The sequence below is a fragment of the Pinus tabuliformis genome, chromosome 1_1, assembly GCF_031772625.1.
Source record: "Pinus tabuliformis cultivar Carrire ecotype Pingquan chromosome 1_1, CPIR1, whole genome shotgun sequence".
NCBI lineage: Eukaryota > Viridiplantae > Streptophyta > Pinopsida > Pinales > Pinaceae > Pinus > Pinus tabuliformis.
In genome coordinates this window covers 529,383,645-529,397,990 of record NC_142297.1, presented here as the reverse complement: position 1 = coordinate 529,397,990, position 14,346 = coordinate 529,383,645, and positions in this window count along the sequence as shown.

Sequence of the window (14,346 nt, the reverse complement as noted above, 5' to 3'; positions counted from 1 at the left end):
TTGATTGTTGTTATCTTTTTATAATAAAGTTCGAATTCCCTGAGGAAATTTTTAAAAGAAAAGTCCGAAGACATCAATAGAAAAAGAGCAGAGATAACTGGTTCTCCCAAGTGAATCGCCAATTGTTGTGGCCAGCAACAACCCCCCCTAATTCAGCCTAATATCAGTCATGATGATAGATTGAATAGGGGACCCTTAGTTAATTTTCGAAAAAAACAAAGACTTCTTTTGAAAATTACAAGCATAAAACGTAGAAAAAGGTCCTTGGATGATTTAAGCCTAAACCTATGTTCATAAAAGCAAATCTCTAAGAGTGCATCACGAAAAAGATAAAAAACACCTTCGTTCCATCTCTAAAAGACGCCAATATGCGCATCGCCTCGCCATTAATGAACAACATCGCATCTCAATACACTAGCCTCCATAAAGAAAAACTTGTAAACCCGCCGACCTGCGATCGTGCGATCGCACATCGCAGAAACTAGGCGAAGTACGTTGGCAAGCATTGAATTGTTGCGATCTGCGATATGACGATCTGCGATGTTGCGATCACTGCCGTTTGCGATCGCGCGATATGCGAGGATGCGCTGGCAAGTCATAAAAGCACCTCGGTACGACTCTTTCGGGCACGCCACCCAAAGAAAATCCACTTACCATTACCTGACTTGGAAATTATGCGCATTCAATGTTAGTAATGAATTAGTTGTCAGTTATTAAGTGGCATGAAGACGCGTGCCTTAATGCGGATTTTGCTTCACGTAAGGTGGCGTATCTAATCTATCTCTTGCATTTAAACGCCTTCCCATCACCTTTCTGATTGATCTTTCCATTTCGCTCTTAACTTGCAGGAGCAAAGCTCGAAGGCAAAACCGAACAGAAACGCTAAGCGAGATGGGGAAGAAGAACAAATATCAGAGCTCAGAGGCAAGGGAAAAGACCAAGGAGATGGCGCCCCTCTACACAGATACTGCATGCAATAAGGATGCGGGCATCTCAACCTGGGAAGGCATGTATAGGATATTGGAGGAAGAAAATCCGAGAATAATCAAAGTAACTCCTGCTGTCCCGGATGCATTACGTTCTTCAGAAGCATCCCTGGAAGACCTAGCATGTTCTTTCCTCCACAGAATTGCAGCAAGGCCGAAGATCCTGCCATACACAGACATGATCAAATGGATATTAGATGATGCGGAGTTGCACCAGAGACAGTTCAAAGCCCAGGGACATGGGATCGTAGCAACGTTTGCAACTCAAGACCTAAGGCTCATGTATCATTTACCTGAGCCGCAAGCGACCTACAATGCAGAATTCGTTACGAAGTTCGTAGCAGAAAATCCCGACTTATCGGATACCACTAAGGAGTGGTCAAAAAGAGATGAACCATTGAAGAAAGATAAGAACGGTATGTATAGCACTGGTTCTCTTACTTCTCCATATTGTTTTTCTGTAGCTATGCTCTGTAGAATATTCGGTAAGCCAGATATCAATAAATTTTCAACCGAATGGCTACCCCTGATCGATGCTGCAACTAACTCTAAGATAGTGGATTGGGCCAAAATCCTTTCTGACACTCTGTACACAGCGGTCCTCCACTACCGTTCTAAAAGATCCCACTCCCAAAGAGTCTATCCGCCTTTTTATTTGTCTGCCTATTTAATGGATTCTATTTGTCTTGTATCCAAATTCCCTACCATGGGTTGGCAATGGACTACCCAAGACCCACTGCCTATTCATGTCTATCATAAAATTCTGTGGGATTCCCAGTTCGCCCCCCATTTTTACCAGATATGCCATGGACTTATATTACCCATACATAGGATAATATACAATAAAGATCCCCCAAGATGCTCTCTCGAGGCACAGATTGATATCACCTCCATCGCAAGATGGTTTGGGGAAGAATGGTTTACCTATATCCGAGTTTTTGGAAGCACAGTACCCCCGCATGTCCTACCCTTATATATCCCAGATAAATTGTTGGCCCGAGAAATCGCTTATCAGACTTGTTCTGAAGGTGGTTTAACTAAGGACCTAAAGAACAAAAAGAAGGCCATTTGGCCTCAATTCCCAGTCACGTGTGGGGTCTTCTCTTTATTCGATGTAGGGCACGCTTTTGGTGAGGTGGAGAATGTGACGTGTCTCCAACTATTTAAACTCCCACCAAGGCCATTCGACCCAAATAAAGTTGCCTAGGAATTTACAACTAGCGTCAGGATAAGTGTGTTCTCTGGACAGAAAGATCTGTTTGACGATCTTTTTCAGGGAAAGAACTCGCTCGAAGAAGTTTTGCAGGAAGCACGATCGAGGCTGTCCCCGGACGACTTCCGGAGATTCACATTGTATAGAGAAAGAAGGCTGGCTAACATTCCACTGGAAGGACTACGGATAGCTGCCAGAGAACCGACTCCAAGCGTCAGCCTCAGTGAACACTCCAGTGCCTCCAGATCTGATTCCAGCGCCGTGCAAGAAATATCTCCAGATCTTGAAGAGTCTGTCCGCAAAGAAGAAAGAAACGAAGAAACAATCAAGGACACAGCTCAGTCGAGTTCGATGGCTCAGCAGCAAGTTGCCGCCTCGTCATCAAGAGAAGTTCCTCCCCCCGTCGCCGAAGCACCTCTTGTTACAGTAGAATTAGATAAAGAATGGGAGACCTTCAATGAACTGATTAATCTTGAAGGTCAGGTCCCGAAAACACCTGTGGACAACACGCAGGTGGCGCAAGAGGTCCTCTCAACCATAGTCAGTAGCACCACAGAGATGGAGCATCTTCCTATCGCTCCATCCTCAGAACTTCTACTTAGCGTAGAAGAGATCCCTCCACTGGACGTATTCTACAGCCCACAGCACAAGGCAGTTGTAAGGAGACAAAGAAAGAAAAGAAAGCTTGCGGATGCACTAGCTCAAGATGCTGAACACCTAGATGTCTTGTGGAGAGATCCGAATAGCAATCCAAGCGAAAACCTCACTAAGTTGTCTCAGATTGCAGGAGCGTATGCTTCTGCGACCATCGACAAGGCTTCTGAAGTTCAGCAACTTCTAAAAGAACGTGAGAGTCAAATACAACAGTTGCAACAAGCCAATATAAACGCTGAAGCTTCCAAGCAGCTTGAAAAACTACAAGAAGACTTTCGCCAGATGCAACTGAGCCACCAAAGAAATATTGAAGAAAAGGAAAAGCAACTGCAGACGGTGCAAGAAATGCACAAGGATGAACCCAAGCTGACAGAATTTATTTCAGAGTCCATCAGCTTGAATGACCAACTGTCGCAGCAACAGGAAGACATGGTACGTAGAATATCACAGTGGAGGCATTTTTGTGAGCTAAGCGACAAGATCACCAGCCAGGTAGTGGAACTACGGAATGACTATGACCAGGCCAACAAAAGAGTAACAGAATATCTGGCTTGGAAAAATGACGAGGAATGGAAGAAAGCAGAGGCGCCTAAGATTAATGAAAATCACAAAGACTTGCTCTTCAACAAATGGGACGAGCAAATAACACAGGTGGAGCAGGCAGCAGAGTCAGCGGCAACACAGGCGACCATACTTATCGATTGTGTAAATGAAAATTTGCACAGAGCTAATTTGATTTCAGAGTCCACCCCGGATACTTACCAAGTGCGTTACAGCTGGGAGCAGAATGGAAGCAGAAAGCACAGGCAAGCGGGAAGACAATTCAGGCATTGGCTAGGTTAAACTGGGAAAGTTACTGGACTTACTTAGTTAAGCCTCACAGCCAATGCATGACGGTAAGGTGCATCATGAACGCGGCCGAGAAAGTAGCGCCAGGTCTTATGGACGCTGTTTTCGCAGCCCAACTAAGCACGGAAGTCGGCCAACCGACTCTTCTCAAGCCCATGCTTGATAACTGCAATTTCAGGGACCAAATTAAGAAGTAATTTCAATTTAGAAAGTTGTTTTTCTTTTTGTTTTACTGAATTAGAAAAAGGGCGGTCATTTGAGAGCCGTATCCTAAATTTTGTAATAATACTATTATTAGGATTAGATAGTAGTATTTCAACCCTTCTCATTGCATTGGAGAAGGGTCCAGAAATTTGTCAAAAACTTGTCCTCAGAACATGCACTTCTGCACCCTCAGAGGAGGTTTTGATGAATGGAAGGATCGTGATTTATTTATGTTTGCATTTTTATGTCTGCTACTGATGTTGCACTTCTGTACTCTTGGTAGACATTAGAAGCAAGTAGAGGTAGATCGTTATTGTTTGAAGTCTATGAGTAAGAATTAGTCATTAATGGTACTTCTATCTCTTGATTAATTTCTGCTTGTATTCTTAAAGCGATATACAGCTGATATTGTTTGCATGTTAATGTATGAATATATAAGTTATCATTTGGCACTTCTGTACGGTGGATTTACCTATTCATGCTTAATATGCGAATGATTTGATTATGCGATGTGCTGTTCACAACCGCTCTGCCTAACTTCTTATGCAGAATGGTTTATCTTTATTGATTTATATTCTGATGTCAGTTGAATGATCTTTATTACCAGCTGCTGTTAGAAATCTTTCTAGATCGCATAACAAAAGAAACATCCCAGGTTAATGTAAATTCCGTGTGTTGTTTTCATTTGATTATAGTAATTTAGATTCAAGTTTGCAAGATAGATTTACAATAGTTTTAGAACGTTTCTTAGAAGTAACCTAACCAAAATTCCATACACACACACATACACATCCCATGCATCGGGAAGCTGGTCCCGTTATCCCCAGTCGGACCCGCTACTCCAAACGGGCAAGGAGCCGCCAACCAGGTTCCGGACTGGGTGGGTATCTCCCTTGTTGTTGACCCGACTTCGGGGCCCTCAACATCTTCCTAACTTAAAACACCTCCAATTGCTTCTCCACTAGCATCACACTTCACTTGAAAAGGTTTGTTAAATCAGGCAGAACCAAAATAGGCTTTTCGGTTATTTTTTTCTTTAACAGCTAAAAATCCTTCTTTGCTTCAACTGTCCATTTAAATGGTTGTTTGTCATTCTTTATGGTCTCAATAATGGGTGCATTTATCTTACTAAAATTCTTGATGAATTTTCTATAAAAACTAGCAAGACCATGAAAACTCCTTACCTCAAAGACACTCTTGGGTGAAGGCCATTCCATGATTGCCTTGGTCTTCTCTAGATCCATTTTCAGCCCTTCAGCAGAAATAACAAAACCCAAGTACACTAGCTCCTCTTTCATAAATGAACACTTCTTCAAATTCAACAATAATTTCTCTCGTTGCAGCCTTTGTAAGACATAATTCAAATGCCTCATATGCTCTTTCTTAGACCTACTACAAACTAATATATCATCCAGATAAACTATTACAAATTTACCAATGAAATCTTTAAAAACTTCATTCATTAGTCTCATAAATGTACTTGGTGCATTTGACAACCCAAAAGGCATTACTCTCCACTCATACAGTCCCTCATTTGTCTTAAAAGCGGTTTTCCACTCATCCCCTTCTCTTATTCTTATATGATGATACCCACTTTTAAGATCTAGTTTTGAAAAATACTTTGCTCCACTCAAGCAATCCATTAAATCTTCAATTCTAGGCAAAGGAAATCTGTACCTGATTGTGATTTTATTGATGGCTCTTGAATCTGTACACATTCTCCAACCTCCATCTTTCTTTGGGCTCAACACTGTTGGTACTGCGCAAGGACTCAAGCTCTCCCTGATCAGCCCTTTGTCAAGCAATTCTTGCACCTGCTTTCTAACCTCTTAATTTTCTGTAGGAGTCATTATGTAAGCTACTTTGTTAGGTAGACTTGCTCCAGGTATCAAATCTATATGATGGCTAATTCTTCTAATGGGTGGCAACTCATTTGGCAAATCATCAACAATAATATCACAATAATTCTCCAACATTTCTTGAATTTCAATGGGTAAATCAGAAATTTTAGTAGAAGTCATTATTACCTTGGGCTTGCAAATCACAACAAAATTTACCTCATTCTCCTCAATCTGCTTCAAGTATTCCTTTCCTCCTAATAACAGAGTTTTTGGATTAGTCTTCTTTCCTGGTACATCTTCTTGCAGAGGCAACAACATATGATTTACACCATCCTTTCCAAACTTATAGGTGCTTCTTTTTCCATCATGCATGGCTCCTCTGTCATATTTCCAAGGTCTTCCAAGCAATATGTGATACACATCCATTGGCATAACATCACAAACAATTTTATCTTTGTACTTTCCCACATGAAATTCCACTTCACACTGTTCATTTACTAACAGTTGATGTCCCTTTTGCAACCATGACACGTTGTAAGGTGTTGAATGTTTCATTGTTTTCAGCTTCAATTTCTCCACCACTTCTGTAGAGACCAAATTATCAGTGCTGCCACTATCAATGATCATCTGGCAACATTTACCTTTGACTTTACACACTGTCCTAAATAAAGTCTTTCTTTGTGATGGTTCAACCACCTCCTTTGCTGGCTTGAGCAAAACTTTATTAACTACCAAAGATTCTCCTCTCTCTGGTATGTTTTCTTATTTTATCACTATTTCTGTTGGTGCTTCTCCTTCAGCTTGAGCAACAATGGCATTCCTCTGATTTGTTTCTACATTCTCTGGGCACTCAAAAGCTCCGTGTCCTAGTTTGTTACATCTGTAACATCTTATTTCTCTACCTCTTCCTCTAGAAAAACTCCCTCTGCCTCTTGCATCACCTCCTGTGGGTGCATGCTGGGTTGAGCTGCTGCTAGATCCATATTTAGGTGCTGTAGATCCCCCTCTACCACCTTGACTTCCCCTTCCTTGGAAAGTACCTCTCCCTCTGGCAGACTACTTTCTCATGAGTTTTTCTTCAACTTTTAGTGCTATCTGATAAGCTTCCTCTACTGTTTTAGGAGACAATACACTTATTTCATCTTGAATGTCCATCCTGAGACCATTCATATATCTAGCCACCTTCTCATCTGTATCCTGGGCTTCTCCAGCTCTTATGCTTACCTTATAGAATTCCTCTGTATACTCTTTCACTGTCAAAGACCTCCATCTAAGATTCTGCATCTTTATGAACAAGGTTTGTTGATAATTACTTGGCAGAAACTTACCTCTTAGCTTTGCTACCATCCTGCTCCAATTCTTGATTGGTTGCTTGCTAAGTCTCTTCCTTTCTACCTGCACACCATCCCACCAAAGCACTGCATGGCCTTTTAACTTGGTGACATCAAACTTGACTTTCTTCTCATCTTTTGTTTCTTCATAATCGAATATTTCTCCATGCCATTAATCCAGTCTATCAATTCTTTTGGATTCAGTCCTCCTTCATATATTGGAACCTCAGTCTTTGGCCTAGCTATGGATCTCAATACTGACTGAAAGAACCTCATCTCAGGATTAACTGATACAGCTTCCTCCGCTGCAGCTTCAACCTCAAGTTCACTAACATCTCCATCATCTATATTTCTGCCTGTTGTTAATGCATCCAATCTATCTTGCATTTGTTGCACAACGTCCATTACTTCAACGTTTGCAACAGGCCGTCCTCTTCCACCACATCCACGTCCTCTTCCAACTCTGAAAGCCATATTAACTTTCCTTCTCCTGCTTCTGAGATTCAATTCAGTATCAAAAGAGGGATCTGATACCACTAATGGTGGCCTGGGTGCAGGTGATATAGACAAGCTCTCAAATCTGGCTACAATTTCTTCAATATCAAGCCAAATTTCTCCCTCTGTTTGTATTGGCGTATTAGTCATTTACTGTTAACTGACAGCCTCATGGATTCTCCTCTGATCGCCCCAACCCTTGTTATTGGCAATATTTCTCACATGGAGCCCTTATCCTCTATCGGGATTGTAATTCCAAAGGAATTATAGTAATACACTATCGTTGCTTTTAAACAAGTGAAAATGTGTTTATAACACAATATACATGATCGGCGGAGGTTTTGTTCCAAAGGAACAAAATACACTATCAACGCTTTAGAACCACTGTCGTGACCTATAAATAATATTTATGTTAATTCCGAAGAGTTAACACTATCGGCGCTTTTATATTTAAAGTATTGCGTTATACACAATATACACTATCAGTGCGTTTAATGGCCTCCCTCCTTTCTTCCTCCGATGCGATGATATATAGGTATATATCGGAGATCGCAATCGGCGATCCCGCTATTCCAAGGACTTGGCTTCCCCCTGTTGCGACTGTGCGATGTGATACACTTGTGGATCCGACACCCCTTTCCACCCTTCTCTATAATGTTTCGGGTTCGAATTGTCGGGGCTTCGGCACTCGGTGGTTCCAAAGGTCCCTTCCCTGCTCCACTTGCAATATTGCGATATCGATTCGGACCTGATAAGGGTATGAACCAAATCCAATAAAGTTTCAGGTCTGGGACTATGCTCCGGCTAAGTGATTTTCGCAATTTCTCTGTGTAAAACAGAGTTAGTCCGCGGAACTCTATGACATGATTTAAAGAGCCTGCATTCGCCGATATGAAGGAAAAGCAATCTTAAAGGCTCCAACATCAACATTCATGGGAAAATAAGACCAATTTATCCATATTCAAACTCAGAAGAAGCACTTGAACTGATACACGCATATATTTATTAATTAACAGAGAACTATCAATGTAGATACACAGAGAGAGGTTTCTTCAAAGGATAATACTTCCGGGCACCACTCTCACTATGAGCCTCCCGTCATTTTATTTATAATCAATAGATAAAGCCTTTCTCGGCCATTATCCTTTACAAAAGCATGCTTTTACATAGAGTGATTTAAAGCGTAAAGCTTTGTTACAGCTTATCCATAAGCGACTATTTTAGCATGATTTATTCTTAACTCTATTCTTATCCTAAACTAGGAAAGAATGGAAATTGCTGGCTAAAGGACCCCACTCCTTTGTCTGTAGATTTTTTATTTTATTTTTGGAATATGTTTGAAGACTTTTTCCCTCTAAGTCACATGCTCCTGCATCACAATGGTATTGTAACAAAACCTATTTATAAGTTAATAATATCCATAGTAAAGTGGGGGTGAATATCCATGCTTAAGAATATTGTCATATTGTTATAAAATATTTTGATTGTAAAATAAGTTATGTTTTTTGGGCATTTGGTATTGATAAGCCATGGTATTGGCCCATGGTATTCTAACAAATCATATTTACAAGCTAATAATATCTATGATGAAGTGGGGGTGAATATACGCGGTTAAGAATCTTTTCATATCGTTATTAAATATTTTGATTGTGAAATAACTTATGATTTTAGATTTTAGACTTTTGTGATCCATATTGATAATGAGATTGTCTTTCGGATTAATCACATTATTGAGATTTGGTCAACCTTTCAAACCAACTAATGTGGTTCATCCTCAGACAATGGTATTGATAAACCATGGTATTGTAACAAAGCCTATTCACAAGTTAATCACAAAATCAAAATATAACAAATTGGATTTTATTATTTTTATTACTTTAAATTTTTATTATTAATTGAGCCAACATTTAAATGTTTACACTCATCCCCCATACTAGGTTTATATTATTTTTAACTTTTTGTTTATTATTTTAATTTTTAAATATTAATTGAGCCAAAATTTCACTGTTTACACTCATTAGCATCCACTTAATATTTTTTTTCTAAAATCTCTATTAAATTCGTAAAATCCCTATTCCAAAAAAGACACGTCTATGACATAATTAATGTGTCACTATTGTATTACAAATCATTTTGTACATGAGCTGATACATGTCATAATCATAAAACATATAGGCTAACATAAAAACCCACAACTTAAAAGGCGTAAGTGATAAGATCTAACATTGGGTTATATAATCCAATGTTAAATCTTAATGTGTCACTATTGTATTATAGATCATTTTGTACATGAGATGATACATGTCACAATCATACAACATATAGGATAACATAAAAACCCACAACTTAAAAGGCATAAGTGACAAGATCTATCATTGGGTTATATAATCCAATGTTAAATCTTGTTACTTACTGGGTTATATAACCCAATGTTAGATTTTGTCACCTATGCCTTTTAAGTTTTGAGTTTTTATGCCAGTTCATATGTCTTATGATTGTGGCATCATTGTACAATCATTTTTATGTTAGATTTTGTCACCTATCCCTTTTAAGTTTTGAGCTTTTATGCCAGTTCATATGTCTTATTATTATGGCATCATTGTACGATCATTTTTATGCTAGTCATTTTTTGGTTGGAATCTAGTTAGAAAAGATCCTAGGTAAAAGCAAATTTGATGGGTCAACTTATTTGAACATGGTTAAAAGTGGTGGATGGCATGGTCCCTATAAGCCATAGTCAATGAGAATTGACGATAAGGGGTCGACAAACTGGAAAAACCGCTATAACTTTCGAGATTATATTGAACCAAAAGCTAATGAATTCAAAGTCAATGTTCTCTTTGGTGAACCAACTATTTATCCTAGGCTTTTCTAGATTGAAAAGTGGTGAGATAATAAGGTGCATATTTCATGAAAATATTGAATGTGTTTAATAGTAGAAAAAATAAAACTACATTTAATAAAAATAAATAAATAAACTCTACATTATCAAACAATGATAAGTTTTCCCACCCATGAAAAAAAATGACCAATCCATAGAGATACTCTCTCGTGTTATTGCCCATATGATTTATTATAAAGTCATTTAAACTTGTAGCAATTTTTTCTTCCTTCGTTAAAATACCAAAATACAAGAAATTAAAAGTTTTACTAATGTTAAACTTTCATCAAATTTTCAATGTTAATTCAAAAGTGGACGGAAACCCACTAGCATCATCCATCAAACATGTCTTTTGTCATGGTAAACCATCAAACACGCCTTCATTCATGGTAAAACTTTGCACATGCCTCAAATTTATGTTGGATTCTTATCAAATTGTTGCAAGATTCATTTGGTCCACGTGAAGCAAAGTATTATTTGTGAATATAAGAAAAGTATTTTTAAGGTTATATGATACTCAACATAAGTGCATTATGTGTTTTTTTCAATCATTTGAGCCCTAATAGAATTTTTTGTGCTTTTATTAATGATGTTGGGATATAAGATGTCATTTTATATCAAAGCATGGATAAATTAGAATTGTGTTATTGTTCTTTTTTTTTATTATTATTATCAATTAACAAAGATATTTTAAATGGATGATTTGTTGTCATTAATTGAAATTGTGAAATTTCATCTGTAGATAACATAATCCTCTATCCATGGGCCATTATCTAAATCTTCTATGTTTTAGCTCTTTTTCAAGCATATTTTTAAGTTAGTTTGCCCAAAATCTAGCAGGGTTTTGTTAGATTCACAAGTTTGAGGTATGAAATATGCATAATCCAAGTGTTACAAGGGTTTTTTAGAGCACTGAATCCATTTATGTATTCAAAAATGCATTTTCAACGACACAAAACCATGATTTTGCCACAGATTTATTATTGGATTCCAGTGAAAAAAAAAAATCAAAACCATAGAAGAGTTGGGCTACGCCCTATTCATGGTGCATTGAATGCTTTGACATAATAGCTTTTAGGTGTGGAAAACTACAATTTGTGAGGGCACACCATTTATCATAATTTCACCTTTTCAAATTGTGGGTTATATCACTGTTAAAATCTTGAATTGTGGTGATATTAAGCAATGAAACATAAAGGATGCATATTAGGGAAACATGGTCAATGCCTTTATAATCATCAACCCTATTTTTATCCCCTCCATATGGAAAAATATTAAATAATATTGACAATGGCTTATTGCATCTGTGAAAGTGGGGCGATTCTAAAACCTATTACAAGGTTTAAGTCTCTCTAATGATATATGTGTGCTTATGCTTGTGCTTGTCGTGCCCCCATACTCTTGAAAATAGTGGGGGCTAGGTGCAAGTCATGGGTAAATTCTATGGAATAGATCCCCCTTAGCAACCTCTTAAGAAAATGATTATGAATTGAATGTTTTGTGCTCATGACTAGCATAATAACCTCCTAAAGTTGGGAAGGGAAAACTTATCACATTTGAATAAGAGGATATAGCCAAAATATATATGTTTAATCGAATGGGATGTTAAAATTCAATTAGCCCTAGATTTGGTATATGACTAGACTTGGCACAAAAACACACTAGGAACTTTTAACAACAACTTTGCACAACGGAACAAATAACCAGTGAAATCAACAATAGTACACAAGAATAATCACCCAAAAATTGTCTTATAAGTCCTTTAATAAAACAATCTTAGGGCTCTCATAAGAGAGATCGTGGCCCTTCAAAAATCCATGATACAAGTTCACAATAAAATACAATACAATGTGTCCTTTGACTGAAATCTAGGGCTTGAGATCAATTCCATCATATTTTCAATCTGCCCAATAAAGCAAGGACAAACTAATCAACTTGTTTTCCGTTGTCCCTTTGTAGATAGCCCTTTCAGTAATATTGTCCACACAAGATAATCTCCCTCTAATCCTTGTCCTAATAGTCCTTTACATCCTAAACTCATGGGGAATGGCTCCTTTCAATACCCTGTACAATTAACTCCTCACGATAGGATTACTCCTTCATTCCATTGTATAAAATCCCCCTTGTTGTTAGGTCTTTACTTTAACCTAACAATCTTCTTTTATCGGCCCACTTCACTCTACCTTCACTTGTTGTTAGGTACAGTAGCCTTCTTCAGCTCAACTATCCCTTAAGGCTTGTTTTCCACCACATTCAACACTTCACCCTTCATGTCCAGTTTTGTATCAACCTTCCTTGACCAACAGTCCTTTGTTGTCCAAACACAAGATCTTCTCTTGATCTCAACAACCTCCTCAATAGGTTTTGGGTTCCATTCCAACCTTGTTATTATCTTGGTCTTCTAGCTTCTTGTTCTAGGTCACAGCTACCTCTGTCTTGGCCTTAACCCTAGCCCTTAGAGTCTCAACCTTACTTCTTTCCACAACATGAAACTATACCTCAATATTGTCCATACTTGGCCTACTGTTGTAGCTTATTGTTCCCTTGGCTAGACCCTCAGTCCCTTTTCCTTGCCTTTGTCCAAGTCAGGAACAAATTTACTTTCCTAGGCAAGCCTATGGTCTGTGGTCTTTGCTTTGCGACTACCCTATCCAATTGAACAGACCCTTGATCAAAATCAGCCCTCCAACATAATTTCTCTCTTCTTGCATAAGACTGCCACAACGAACCTAGACTCAACTCAACCTAGTCCTTTAGGTTTGTGGTCACACACTAAGACATGTGTCCTTCTTCTCATAGAACCAAGATCTCTCTTCTAAACTGAACAATCCACCAATCCATCTTAACTGTGGCTAGGTAACATTAACTTCTTATATCCACAAGAAGAAGTCCTTCTCCTCTTGTGATTATGCCTCTCCATTAACCTATATTTATATTTTAGTTTTGGGGTTTCTTAGGGAAACCCTAGATCCTTTTAGGGTTTTACCCACTTACCCTTATAATATTAAATTAGAGTTATTTTCCCTCACTTAGGGCTAAAACCGATGACTTTGGCACCTTTACCGACCAACTTACTTTTGGTGGGTTTTCTCCACTCAAAAATATGTTCCAAGCTACCCAATTTTCAACATGGGACTTTCAAGGATGCTTGAGATGCCTTGGACAATCTATATGTACCTTTCAAATATGAACAAATCATCTAGTAGAGGTCTCAATTGAGGTCACTCAAGATTAACCTAGGTGGCTTAGTTGGGGAAGGGTAAAATTGTCGCATCGAGATAATAGGAAATACCAACCTAAAGGATTTGATTGATACACATCTCCAAAGGTTGAAGAATACTTGAAATCAATAGAAAGGAATGGTGAGACTACTGAGGACAACACGATGGTAATGTCAATCATCATTAGCTCGTCATAAGAAGAACCTTTGAGAACTTTGGTCCATCCAACCAAAAGTGTGCACATGGAGATATGAGACGTGAAAAATATCTTCTTTGACGACTTCAAAGGCTTGCTTCTAAGGTGGGGGAGATTAAATAATGCAAGAGCTAGCAAAGGAGATTCTTTAAGAGTTTATGTGAAAACACATAAGGGAAAGGCACCCAAGTAGAATAAGTTAGGATCATGGAGCAACAACTACAAAATGGGTAGTAAATGAAGAATGTCAAATGCTACCACAATGGGAAGTACAACCATTATGCCAAGAATCAATGGAAACTCACAACACAATCTAGTAATATCACATAAAACATTTAGGAGCATGTGTATGTTGTTGCCCCACATTCTTCCCTTGATGAAGATTCTTAGCTTATAAATAATGGAACTGATAGACACATCATTGCATACATGGAGGTTTTTTCAAAATTCAGGGAATCAAGAGATGATTCAATGA